Source organism: Malaclemys terrapin, chromosome 12, assembly GCF_027887155.1.
Source record: "Malaclemys terrapin pileata isolate rMalTer1 chromosome 12, rMalTer1.hap1, whole genome shotgun sequence".
NCBI classification, from domain to species: domain Eukaryota; kingdom Metazoa; phylum Chordata; order Testudines; family Emydidae; genus Malaclemys; species Malaclemys terrapin.
In genome coordinates this window covers 49,327,040-49,340,293 of record NC_071516.1, presented here as the reverse complement: position 1 = coordinate 49,340,293, position 13,254 = coordinate 49,327,040, and positions in this window count along the sequence as shown.

Genomic DNA, 13,254 nt, shown 5'->3' with positions numbered 1-13,254 from the left:
CCCCAGTAATCCATAGCCCAGTTATCACAGTCCTTCTACTCGCTATTCACGTCTTACAAAAAGACTCTTTTAGGGGCCTGATCTAGTCCCCTTTGAAGTCAATGGCGGTCTTTCCCCTGGCACTGGATTTGGCCCTAATTACGTACTGTGGCTGGGATTAATAATATAATTAACATTTACATTAATGCGTCTGGGATTTTCAAAGGTGGCTGAGGGAGTCGGGTGCCTCGCTCCCAGTGAATTTCATCGCTCTGAAGAAGTTTTCATAATCTCAACGTTCATCATGCCATGCCTCAGTTTACCCCCACAGCATCTATCCTCAGTTATATATTTATGTTTTTTTTGGCCATGCTTCCTCAGCCCCAGTAACTCTGATCGCAGCTGCCTGGGTGTGGATAAACCCAGAATACCTTCTTAGCTTCCTACAGAAAATTCTTGGGAAATAAAAATCTATAGAAAGGACAGAAGAATCCACATAACGTACCTGTTGTTACAGTCACCATGGTGCCTTGGCCCCAGTAGTCCAGCTCGTACCAGCACATTTGTATGTCTTCCTAGCCAGGTCAAACAAAAACCCGGTCTGACTCCCGTTCCCACTCTAGTTTCAGGTGCGTTCCTGCTATTAGCGAGCAGAATTCTGGCACCAGTGAAGGTCAATGGAAAAGTTTCCAGTGACTCCAATGGGGACAGGATTTTGCCAGAGGCTGGGAATGGGCGACAGGGGATGGATCACTTGATGATTCCCTGTTCTGTTCATTCCCTCTGGGGCACCTGGCATTGGTCATTGTCGGTAGACAGGATACTGGGCTAGATGGACCTTTGGTCTGACCCAGTATGGCCGCTCTTATGTTCAGATTTATTAGCTAGGAGGAGTTATTCTCTCTGTGTGTTCCTCTGTCTCTCTATGTGACAGTATCATTCAGAAGTGAATTGCCTACCCATTCTCTCGCTCCCCTTCCAAATAAACCCAGTGATTCTTTAGGAGCCAAAGACTGAATGGGACCTCTGGGTCACTGAACCAGTCTCCTGCTACTGCAGTTAGCACGGAACCCCAGTGACACTTATCAAGCTCCATCTTAAAATGAGTCAGGTTGTTTTCCCCCCACTATGGGGAGGCGGTTCCAGACCCCCCAGCTCTGAAGCTTAGAAATCTGCTTCTAATTTCCAGCCTAAATCGATTCACGGCCAGTTTATACCTGTTTGAGGGCCATGGTGCTGAGAACATGGAAGTTCAGTGCAAGAGTCCCTGGCTGGGCTTCGCTTCACCCTTAAACCAAGATCTCAACACCACCGTGACATGTGATGCAGCGACTTCTCCCCAGAATTACAGCTCTCACGCTGAGTGCAGAGTGAGCTCAGAACCATGGCGAGCTGCTCGCTGAATGTCAGCCCACTGTAGTAATCCCATTGTCCTCAGGAATCCGCCCAGAGCCGTTACATCGTCTTTGCTTTTGTTCAACTTCTGACGTTTTAAATAAAATCTTTCCTCCCCAGCAACAACAAGAGGCCTCAAAATCTGCCAGGATGTTGGACAATTTCCCAGTTTAGTCAATCAGGGTGATAGTCCTGAGTGAGAATAAAGAAACAATCAAAGCACTTTGAAGTAAGGAATGGTAACGACCAGATACAGAGGAAAATTAGCCTGAATTTACCTGCTGGCTCTGCAACTGCTGTCTCTGGTCCTTGGTACTCAGTTGCAGCCCAGTAACATACTGCAACTCATGTGCACGCATCTCTGGGGAAAGCCAATTCATGGAGGTATGTTCAAAAATGACCCTCCCGGTGACCCAATCTCCACAGATAATGAGTTAATAAAAAGTTCCATGTAAGATGTGTTCAGTACCGTGGCAATGAGGGATAGATACAAGGGATGCATGGGGATAGACCAGGGATCGGCAACCTTTGGCACGCGGTTTGCCAGGGTTAGCACCCGGGCTGGCCAGGCTGGTTTGTTTACTTGCCGCGTCCGCAGGTTCGGGCAATCACGGCTCCCACTGGCCACGGTTTGGGGCTCCAGGAAATGGGGGCTGCGGGAAGCGGCACGGGCCGAAGGATGTGCTGGCCGCTGCTTCCCACCGCCCCCATTGGCCTGGAGCAGCCAACCGCGGCCAGTAGGAGCCGCGATCGGCCAAACCTGCAGACACGGCAGGTAACCAAACCAGCCCGGCCCGCCAGGGTGCTTACCCTGGTGAATCGCGTGCCAAAGGTGCCGATCCCTGGGATAGACAGACAGACAGACAGACCCTTTGTCTGGTCTCTGAAAGAACATGGATGAATCCAATGACAATACTTGCCATCAACACAAACACTCCATTAAAATCCTCAGCCTTTAAGGACTGAGGCTACAGTAGCACAGCTGCAGATTATCTGAAGCAGAGGCCACAGCTGGAAGTCAAGGGATTTTATTTTTTAAAGCAACAGTCAACATTTCCTTCCTGAGACTTCCTGAGATGAGGGGCCCGGGTGTTTGTGCCCTGGGCAGGTTCTACTCCTTGGCCACATACATGGTTCATTACAGTTGGCTAGAAAAACCCACATCCTGGTTTTAGAATCTAGTGCTGGCTGGAATTGTCGTTGTGACTGAGGAGAGGAATCCAATCCTGTCCTGTCCTTATTTGTCCCCTGCAAGGCCTGTAGGGCCAGATACACACTCCAAGAGCGACCCACAGGCCTCCAGACAGACAGAAACACAAACCATTATGCGGGATGTTTAAAGGCTAAATGTTCAATGGGTATATATCAGCATTGCTCCATAGACTGTTGAAATCAATGGGAGTTAGGTGCCTAAGTACCTTTGAAGATCTGAGCCCTGGGGGCCTCTCTTTCAAGATCTGGCCCCAGGTGCCTAATTCCCCCAGATCACTTTGAAATATTTTGGGTTGTGATTTGGAAAAAAAAAAAAAAAAAAAAAAGAACATAAGAACGGCCATACTGGGTCAGACCAAAGGTCCACCTAGCCTAGTATCCTGTCTTCTGATAGTGGCCAATGCCAGGTGCCCCAGAGGGAATGAACAGAACAGGGAATCATCAAGTGATCCATCCCCTGTCACCCATTCCCAGCTTCTGGCAAAACAGAGGCTAGGGACACCATCCCTGCCCATCCCTGGCTAATAGCCATTGATGGACCTATCCTCCATGAATTTATCTAGTTCTTTTTTAAATCCTGTTATAGTCTTGGCCTTCACAACATCCTCTGGCAAAGAGTTCCACAGGTTGACTGTGCATTGTGTGAAGAAATACTTCCTTTTGTTTGTTTTAAGCCTGCTGCCTGTTAATTTCATTGGGTGACCCCTAGTTCTTGTGCTATGAGAAGGAGTAAATAACACTTCTTTACTTTCTCTAGAGGAAAGTACAGCTAGATTTACAAAGCTATTATGATGTCTAAAGATGCAGTTAGGCACATAGTGGGGTTTACAAACATAGTGGGGTCTGAGCAAAGCGCCTAACTCCTATTGATTTCATGTAAACCTGGTCCTAAGTCAAGACAGACCAGCTAAAGGCTTTGGAGAAGAAATCAGCAATATCTCTTGGAAATCTGGCCTTCTGAGACCTCTGGATGTAAAGTACAGGTATAAAGATATTTATGTGCCTAAGGGTGCAGATAATTGCCTAGTGGGATGTTGAGAAATATCTAGGAGATTAACTTCTGTTGATTTCAATCCCAGTAGGCACCCATCTGCTCCTTTGGGGGCCCAAATACCTTTAACAATCTGGGCCAAAGTGCTTTGAGAAAAGAAAAGAAAAGAAAAGAAAAGACCAATATCATGACATTTATTTTGCGGATGGAGAAGCTGAGGCACAAAGAGGGAGCCAAGGGTGGAGATGGGAAGAGAAACCAGTTCTGCAGCTTCTCAGCTCAGCACCCGTTCTACTGACGCCCACTGCTCTGTTCCCTTTGTGAGAGGCAGGTGCTATAAGGATCTGATTTCAGCTGAGGGAAGTGAGAGACAGAGAGGGAAATTATCCTGCCCATGGGCAGAGGGGAATAGAAACCAGGTCTCCTGGACTGGTGCCCTCTCTGCTAGACCACACTAATGGGACCAAATTACATAGTAATCCAACTTTTTTTGAAATTGAATTTGGGATCCTCACTCCCGTGGGTTACTTTAAAAAAAGATAGATGTATGGGGCTGGATGGAGGGATGGGGTGTATGGGGATGGGTGTATATGAGGGATGGATGTTGGGATGGGGGTGTATGGGGCTGCATGGAGAGATGATGGGTGTGTACAAGAATGGATAGATGGGTGTGTATGGGGGATGGATGGATGGAGGGGTGTGTATGGGGATGGTGGATGGAGGGATGAGTGTGTAGAGGGATGGATGGAGGTATGGGTGTGTATGGGGATGGATGGATGGATGGATGAGTGTGTATGGGGCTGGATGTATGGAGGAATGGGTGTGTATGGGACTGGATGGATAGTGGGGGGGTGTATATGGGTCTGGATGGAGGGATGGGTGTGTGTGACATTCCCCTCTGGTGTTATCCGGACTGGTGATCTGCTGGGTCATTCCAATCCTTGACTCTGGGACCAGCCTTACCCTGCTCTGCTGTGAGAACCCCACTCCTGGGCTGTTCACACACAGGCTCTGGCATGTAAGCTGCTCCTTGGGTTGTGGAACTGAATGACACTAGCCAATATCTCCGGCCCCAGACACAACCCAAGGAACCTCCATCTTGCAGTGTCCAGTTATGCCCGCTGGGCGCTGCAAGCTTATATGAGTTCGTCAATTTAACAAAGAAATTGATATGTACCAGGCTTGTTCTCCCAAGGGGAGTCTCTGACACACTGCAAACCTAACGCACTGCTTCAGGTAGAACAAACAAACCGATTTATTAACTACAAAAAACAGATTTTAACTGATCATAAGTCAAAGCACAACAAGTCAGATTTGGTCAAATGAACTAAAAGCAAAACTCATTCTAATCTGATCTTAACACTTTCAGTGTCCTCACAAACTGAGATGCTTCTCACCACAGGCTGGCTGCTCTTCAGCCAGGCTCTCCCCTTTGATCAGCGCTTCAGTGGATTGGTGGTGGTGGTGTCTGTAGGTGGAGGTGGAAGAGAGAGGAAGAGCCTGGCAAAATGTCTCTCCCTTTTATCATGTCCTTTCTTTCCTCTTGGTTTTGCCCCGCCCCCGAACCCCCTTCAGAGTCAGGTGAGCATTATCTCATCGCAGTCCCAAACTGCCCAAAGGAAGGGGGCAACTCCCTTGAGGGTCTAACAGATTCTTTTGTTGCTGCCTAAGCCAGTGTCCATTGTTCCCGTGAGGCTGGGCTGGGTTTGTCCCATCCATGCCCTGATGGGGTGTGAACTGCCCCTCTGCTCCTGGAGAGTTTTTGCATGGGCTTGCTTTAAGCCATGAGGATACATTTTCAGCCTCAAATTATATACAAGAAATTATAACCTATAACATCACTGTAACAATTACTATAACATCACTATAGCAACCATGCTCAGTGCATCATGAGCCTTCCGAAGACACCCGACATGACAAACTTTGCATTGGATACACACAGTCATTTTATAAAGATGAACATGGGGGCGGCAGGTGTTCCCCCTGTTACCCGGGTTTTTTCTAACCCAAAGCTTTTGGTAACGTTTACTCTGTGCGAGGTGGTGTTAGGAAATAAATTAAGGGAGACACGGCCGTCCGACCCATAGATGGCCGGCACAAACAGGACAACACACGAGTGCTTTCACTTAAAGCTAAACTTTACTTAATCTGAAGCACTTACACACGTCGGCAACAGGTTAGTGAAACACCCCCAACCCTCGATAATTACCGAAGCTGAGCGTGGCTTTCGAGTGGCACCACGACAGGCTTCAGCTAGCCAGGCTTCCGTCTGCCGGTGGGGACCCGAAGATGCGTCCAGAGGGAGCGTCCCTGAAGAGCCTTTTCTGAGAAGTCCGATTACCTCAAACTTCCCCCCTTATTTATACATTAGTAATACAATGACATATTTTTTTAAAGAAAACTTGCTACGAAAGCAGGGTTAAAAGGTCAGACACCTCATGATTGTCAATTAACCAGAGATATTTTTTAGAGTGTTTATGCCTTTGGGCCCTGACAAACATTCCTGGGGGCACATAGAAACAGACGTCTTGTTTTTTTACAATACACACATCAGCAATGTTAACACTTTTTGCAGGAAGGGTACGGGGTCAAGCTGCCCCGCTCATGGCACCTGAAACCCCCGCCCCTCCTGTCAGGTTACACTGAGGCCGCTGCATGGGTGTGTATGGGGAGGGATGGGGGGTGGGTGTGTATGGGGGATGGATGGATGGATGAAGGGATGGGTGTGTATGGGGGATGGATGGGGGGTGGGTGTGTATGGGGGATGGATGGATGGATGAAGGGATGGGTGTGTATGGGGGATGGATGGGGGGTGGGTGTGTATGGGGGATGGATGGAGGGATGGAGGGATGGGTGTGTATGGGAATGGATGGAGGGATGGGTGTGTAGGTGGATGGATGGAGAGATGGGTTTGTATGTGGGATGGATGGAGGGATGGAGGGATGGGTGTGTATGGGGATGGATGGAGGGATGGGTGTGTAGGTGGATGGATGGAGAGATGGGTTTGTATGTGGGATGGATGGAGGGATGGAGGGATGGGTGTGTATGGGGATGGATGGAGGGATGGGTGTGTAGGTGGATGGATGGAGAGATGGGTTTGTATGTGGGATGGATGGAGGGATGGAGGGATGGGGGTGTATGGGGATGGATGGAGGGATGGGTGTGTAGGTGGATGGATGGAGAGATGGGTTTGTATGTGGGATGGATGGAGGGATGGAGGGATGGGTGTGTATGGGGATGGATGGAGGGATGGGTGTGTAGGTGGATGGATGGAGAGATGGGTTTGTATGTGGGATGGATGGAGGGATGGAGGGATGGGTGTGTATGGGGATGGATGGAGGGATGGGTGTGTAGGTGGATGGATGGAGAGATGGGTTTGTATGTGGGATGGATGAAGGGATGGAGGGATGGGGGTGTATGCCGCTGGACGGAGGGATGGGGGTGTAGGTGGGATGGATGGGGGGTGGGTGTGTATGGGGGATGGATGGATGGATGGATGAAGGGATGGGTGTGTATGGGGGATGGATGGGGGGTGGGGGTGTATGGGGGATGGATGGATGGATGGATGGATGAAGGGATGGGTTTGTTTGGGGGATGAATGGATGGAGGGATGATGGGGGTGTATGGGGAGGGATGGGGGTGTATGGGGATGGATGTAGGGATGGGTGTGTATGGAGGTTGGATGGGGGGTGGGGGTGTATGGGGGATGGATGGATGGATGAAGGGATGGGTGTGTATGGGGAGGGATGGGGGGTGGGTGTGTATGGGGGATGGATGGATGGATGAAGGGATGGGTGTGTATGGGGGTTGGATGGGGGGTGGGTGTGTATGGGGGATGGATAGGGGGTGGGTGTGTATGGGGATGGATGGATGGATGAAGGGATGGGTGTGTATGGGGGATGGATAGCGGGTGGGTGTGTATGGGGGATGGATGGATGGATGGATGAAGGGATGGGTTTGTATGGGGGATGGATGGATGGATGAAGGGATGGGTGTGTATGGGGGATGGATGGGGGGTGGGTGTGTATGGGGGATGGATGGATGGATGAAGGGATGGGTTTGTATGGGGGATGGATGGATGGAGGGATGATGGGGGTGTATGGGGAGGGATGGGTGTGTATGCCGCTGGATGGAGGGATGGGTGTGTATGGGGGATGGATGGATGGATGAAGGGATGGGTGTGTATGGGGGATGGATGGGGGGTGGGTGTGTATGGGGGATGGATGGATGGATGAAGGGATGGGTTTGTATGGGGGATGGATGGATGGAGGGATGATGGGGGTGTATGGGGATGGATGGAGGGATGGGTGTGTAGGTGGATGGATGGAGAGATTGGTTTGTATGTGGGATGGATGGAGGGATGGAGGGATGGGTGTGTATGGGGATGGATGGAGGGATGGGTGTGTAGGTGGATGGATGGAGAGATGGGTTTGTATGTGGGATGGATGGAGGGATGGGGGTGTATGGGGATGGATGGAGGGATGGGTGTGTAGGTGGATGGATGGAGAGATGGGTTTGTATGTGGGATGGATGGAGGGATGGAGGGATGGGTGTGTATGGGGATGGATGGAGGGATGGGTGTGTAGGTGGATGGATGGAGAGATGGGTTTGTATGTGGGATGGATGGAGGGATGGAGGGATGGGTGTGTATGGGGATGGATGGAGGGATGGGTGTGTAGGTGGATGGATGGAGAGATGGGTTTGTATGTGGGATGGATGAAGGGATGGAGGGATGGAGGTGTATGCCGCTGGACGGAGGGATGGGGGTGTAGGTGGGATGGATGGGGGGTGGGTGTGTATGGGGGATGGATGGATGGATGGATGAAGGGATGTGTGTGTATGGGGGATGGATGGGGGGTGGGGGTGTATGGGGGATGGATGGATGGATGGATGGATGAAGGGATGGGTTTGTTTGGGGGATGAATGGATGGAGGGATGATGGGGGTGTATGGGGAGGGATGGGGGTGTATGGGGATGGATGGAGGGATGGGTGTGTATGGAGGTTGGATGGGGGGTGGGGGTGTATGGGGGATGGATGGATGGATGAAGGGATGGGTGTGTATGGGGAGGGATGGGGGTGGGTGTGTATGGGGGATGGATGGATGGATGAAGGGATGGGTGTGTATGGGGGTTGGATGGGGGGTGGGTGTGTATGGGGGATGGATAGGGGGTGGGTGTGTATGGGGATGAATTGATGGATGAAGGGATGGGTTTGCATGGGGGATGGATGGATGGATGAAGGGATGGGTGTGTATGGGGGATGGATGGGGGGTGGGTGTGTATGGGGGATGGATGGATGGATGAAGGGATGGGTTTGTATGGGGGATGGATGGATGGAGGGATGATGGGGGTGTATGGGGAGGGATGGGTGTGTATGCCGCTGGATGGAGGGATGGGTGTGTATGGGGGATGGATGGATGGATGAAGGGATGGGTGTGTATGGGGGATGGATGGGGGGTGGGTGTGTATGGGGGATGGATGGATGGATGAAGGGATGGGTTTGTATGGGGGATGGATGGATGGAGGGATGATGGGGGTGTATGGGGAGGGATGGGTGTGTAGGTGGATGGATGGAGAGATGGGTTTGTATGTGGGATGGATGGAGGGATGGAGGGATGGGGGTGTATGGGGATGGATGGAGGGATGGGTGTGTAGGTGGATGGATGGAGAGATGGGTTTGTATGTGGGATGGATGGAGGGATGGAGGGATGGGTGTGTATGGGGATGGATGGAGGGATGGGTGTGTAGGTGGATGGATGGAGAGATGGGTTTGTATGTGGGATGGATGGAGGGATGGAGGGATGGGTGTGTATGGGGATGGATGGAGGGATGGGTGTGTAGGTGGATGGATGGAGAGATGGGTTTGTATGTGGGATGGATGAAGGGATGGAGGGATGGGGGTGTATGCCGCTGGACGGAGGGATGGGGGTGTAGGTGGGATGGATGGGGGGTGGGTGTGTATGGGGGATGGATGGATGGATGGATGAAGGGATGGGTGTGTATGGGGGATGGATGGGGGGTGGGGGTGTATGGGGGATGGATGGATGGATGGATGGATGAAGGGATGGGTTTGTTTGGGGGATGAATGGATGGAGGGATGATGGGGGTGTATGGGGAGGGATGGGGGTGTATGGGGATGGATGGAGGGATGGGTGTGTATGGAGGTTGGATGGGGGGTGGGGGTGTATGGGGGATGGATGGATGGATGAAGGGATGGGTGTGTATGGGGAGGGATGGGGGGTGGGTGTGTATGGGGGATGGATGGATGGATGAAGGGATGGGTGTGTATGGGGGTTGGATGGGGGGTGGGTGTGTATGGGGGATGGATAGGGGGTGGGTGTGTATGGGGATGGATGGATGGATGAAGGGATGGGTGTGTATGGGGGATGGATAGCGGGTGGGTGTGTATGGGGGATGGATGGATGGATGGATGAAGGGATGGGTTTGTATGGGGGATGGATGGATGGATGAAGGGATGGGTGTGTATGGGGGATGGATGGGGGGTGGGGGTGTATGGGGGATGGATGGATGGATGAAGGGATGGGTTTGTATGGGGGATGGATGGATGGAGGGATGATGGGGGTGTATGGGGAGGGATGGGTGTGTATGCCGCTGGATGGAGGGATGGGTGTGTATGGGGGATGGATGGATGGATGAAGGGATGGGTGTGTATGGGGGATGGATGGGGGGTGGGTGTGTATGGGGGATGGATGGATGGATGAAGGGATGGGTTTGTATGGGGGATGGATGGATGGAGGGATGATGGGGGTGTATGGGGATGGATGGAGGGATGGGTGTGTAGGTGGATGGATGGAGAGATGGGTTTGTATGTGGGATGGATGGAGGGATGGAGGGATGGGTGTGTATGGGGATGGATGGAGGGATGGGTGTGTAGGTGGATGGATGGAGAGATGGGTTTGTATGTGGGATGGATGGAGGGATGGGGGTGTATGGGGATGGATGGAGGGATGGGTGTGTAGGTGGATGGATGGAGAGATGGGTTTGTATGTGGGATGGATGGAGGGATGGAGGGATGGGTGTGTATGGGGATGGATGGAGGGATGGGTGTGTAGGTGGATGGATGGAGAGATGGGTTTGTATGTGGGATGGATGGAGGGATGGAGGGATGGGTGTGTATGGGGATGGATGGAGGGATGGGTGTGTAGGTGGATGGATGGAGAGATGGGTTTGTATGTGGGATGGATGAAGGGATGGAGGGATGGAGGTGTATGCCGCTGGACGGAGGGATGGGGGTGTAGGTGGGATGGATGGGGGGTGGGTGTGTATGGGGGATGGATGGATGGATGGATGAAGGGATGGGTGTGTATGGGGGATGGATGGGGGGTGGGGGTGTATGGGGGATGGATGGATGGATGGATGGATGAAGGGATGGGTTTGTTTGGGGGATGAATGGATGGAGGGATGATGGGGGTGTATGGGGAGGGATGGGGGTGTATGGGGATGGATGGAGGGATGGGTGTGTATGGAGGTTGGATGGGGGGTGGGGGTGTATGGGGGATGGATGGATGGATGAAGGGATGGGTGTGTATGGGGAGGGATGGGGGGTGGGTGTGTATGGGGGATGGATGGATGGATGAAGGGATGGGTGTGTATGGGGGTTGGATGGGGGGTGGGTGTGTATGGGGGATGGATAGGGGGTGGGTGTGTATGGGGATGAATTGATGGATGAAGGGATGGGTGTGTATGGGGGATGGATGGATGGATGAAGGGATGGGTGTGTATGGGGGATGGATAGCGGGTGGGTGTGTATGGGGGATGGATGGATGGATGAAGGGATGGGTTTGTATGGGGGATGGATGGATGGATGAAGGGATGGGTGTGTATGGGGGATGGATGGGGGGTGGGTGTGTATGGGGGATGGATGGATGGATGAAGGGATGGGTTTGTATGGGGGATGGATGGATGGAGGGATGATGGGGGTGTATGGGGAGGGATGGGTGTGTATGCCGCTGGATGGAGGGATGGGTGTGTATGGGGGATGGATGGATGGATGAAGGGATGGGTGTGTATGGGGGATGGATGGGGGGTGGGTGTGTATGGGGGATGGATGGATGGATGAAGGGATGGGTTTGTATGGGGGATGGATGGATGGAGGGATGATGGGGGTGTATGGGGAGGGATGGGTGTGTAGGTGGATGGATGGAGAGATGGGTTTGTATGTGGGATGGATGGAGGGATGGAGGGATGGGTGTGTATGGGGATGGATGGAGGGATGGGTGTGTAGGTGGATGGATGGAGAGATGGGTTTGTATGTGGGATGGATGGAGGGATGGAGGGATGGGTGTGTATGGGGATGGATGGAGGGATGGGTGTGTAGGTGGATGGATGGAGAGATGGGTTTGTATGTGGGATGGATGGAGGGATGGAGGGATGGGTGTGTATGGGGATGGATGGAGGGATGGGTGTGTAGGTGGATGGATGGAGAGATGGGTTTGTATGTGGGATGGATGGAGGGATGGAGGGATGGGTGTGTATGGGGATGGATGGAGGGATGGGTGTGTAGGTGGATGGATGGAGAGATGGGTTTGTATGTGGGATGGATGGAGGGATGGAGGGATGGGTGTGTATGGGGATGGATGGAGGGATGGGTGTGTAGGTGGATGGATGAAGGGATGGGTGTGTATGGTGGAGGGATGGAGGGATGGGTGTGTATGGGGATGGATGGAGGGATGGGTGTGTAGGTGGATGGATGGAGAGATGGGTTTGTATGTGGGATGGATGGAGGGATGGAGGGATGGGTGTGTATGGGGATGGATGGAGGGATGGGTGTGTAGGTGGATGGATGGAGAGATGGGTTTGTATGTGGGATGGATGGAGGGATGGAGGGATGGGTGTGTATGGGGATGGATGGAGGGATGGGTGTGTAGGTGGATGGATGGAGAGATGGGTTTGTATGTGGGATGGATGGAGGGATGGAGGGATGGGTGTGTATGGGGATGGATGGAGGGATGGGTGTGTAGGTGGATGGATGGAGAGATGGGTTTGTATGTGGGATGGATGGAGGGATGGAGGGATGGGGGTGTATGGGGATGGATGGAGGGATGGGTGTGTAGGTGGATGGATGGAGAGATGGGTTTGTATGTGGGATGGATGGAGGGATGGAGGGATGGGTGTGTATGGGGATGGATGGAGGGATGGGTGTGTAGGTGGATGGATGGAGAGATGGGTTTGTATGTGGGATGGATGGAGGGATGGAGGGATGGGTGTGTATGGGGATGGATGGAGGGATGGGTGTGTAGGTGGATGGATGGAGAGATGGGTTTGTATGTGGGATGGATGGAGGGATGGAGGGATGGGTGTGTATGGGGATGGATGGAGGGATGGGTGTGTAGGTGGATGGATGGAGAGATGGGTTTGTATGTGGGATGGATGGAGGGATGGAGGGATGGGGGTGTATGGGGATGGATGGAGGGATGGGTGTGTAGGTGGATGGATGGAGAGATGGGTTTGTATGTGGGATGGATGGAGGGATGGAGGGATGGGTGTGTATGGGGATGGATGGAGGGATGGGTGTGTAGGTGGATGGATGGAGAGATGGGTTTGTATGTGGGATGGATGGAGGGATGGGTGTGTATGGGGATGGATGGAGGGATGGGTGTGTAGGTGGATGGATGGAGAGATGGGTTTGTATGTGGGATGGATGGAGGGATGGAGGG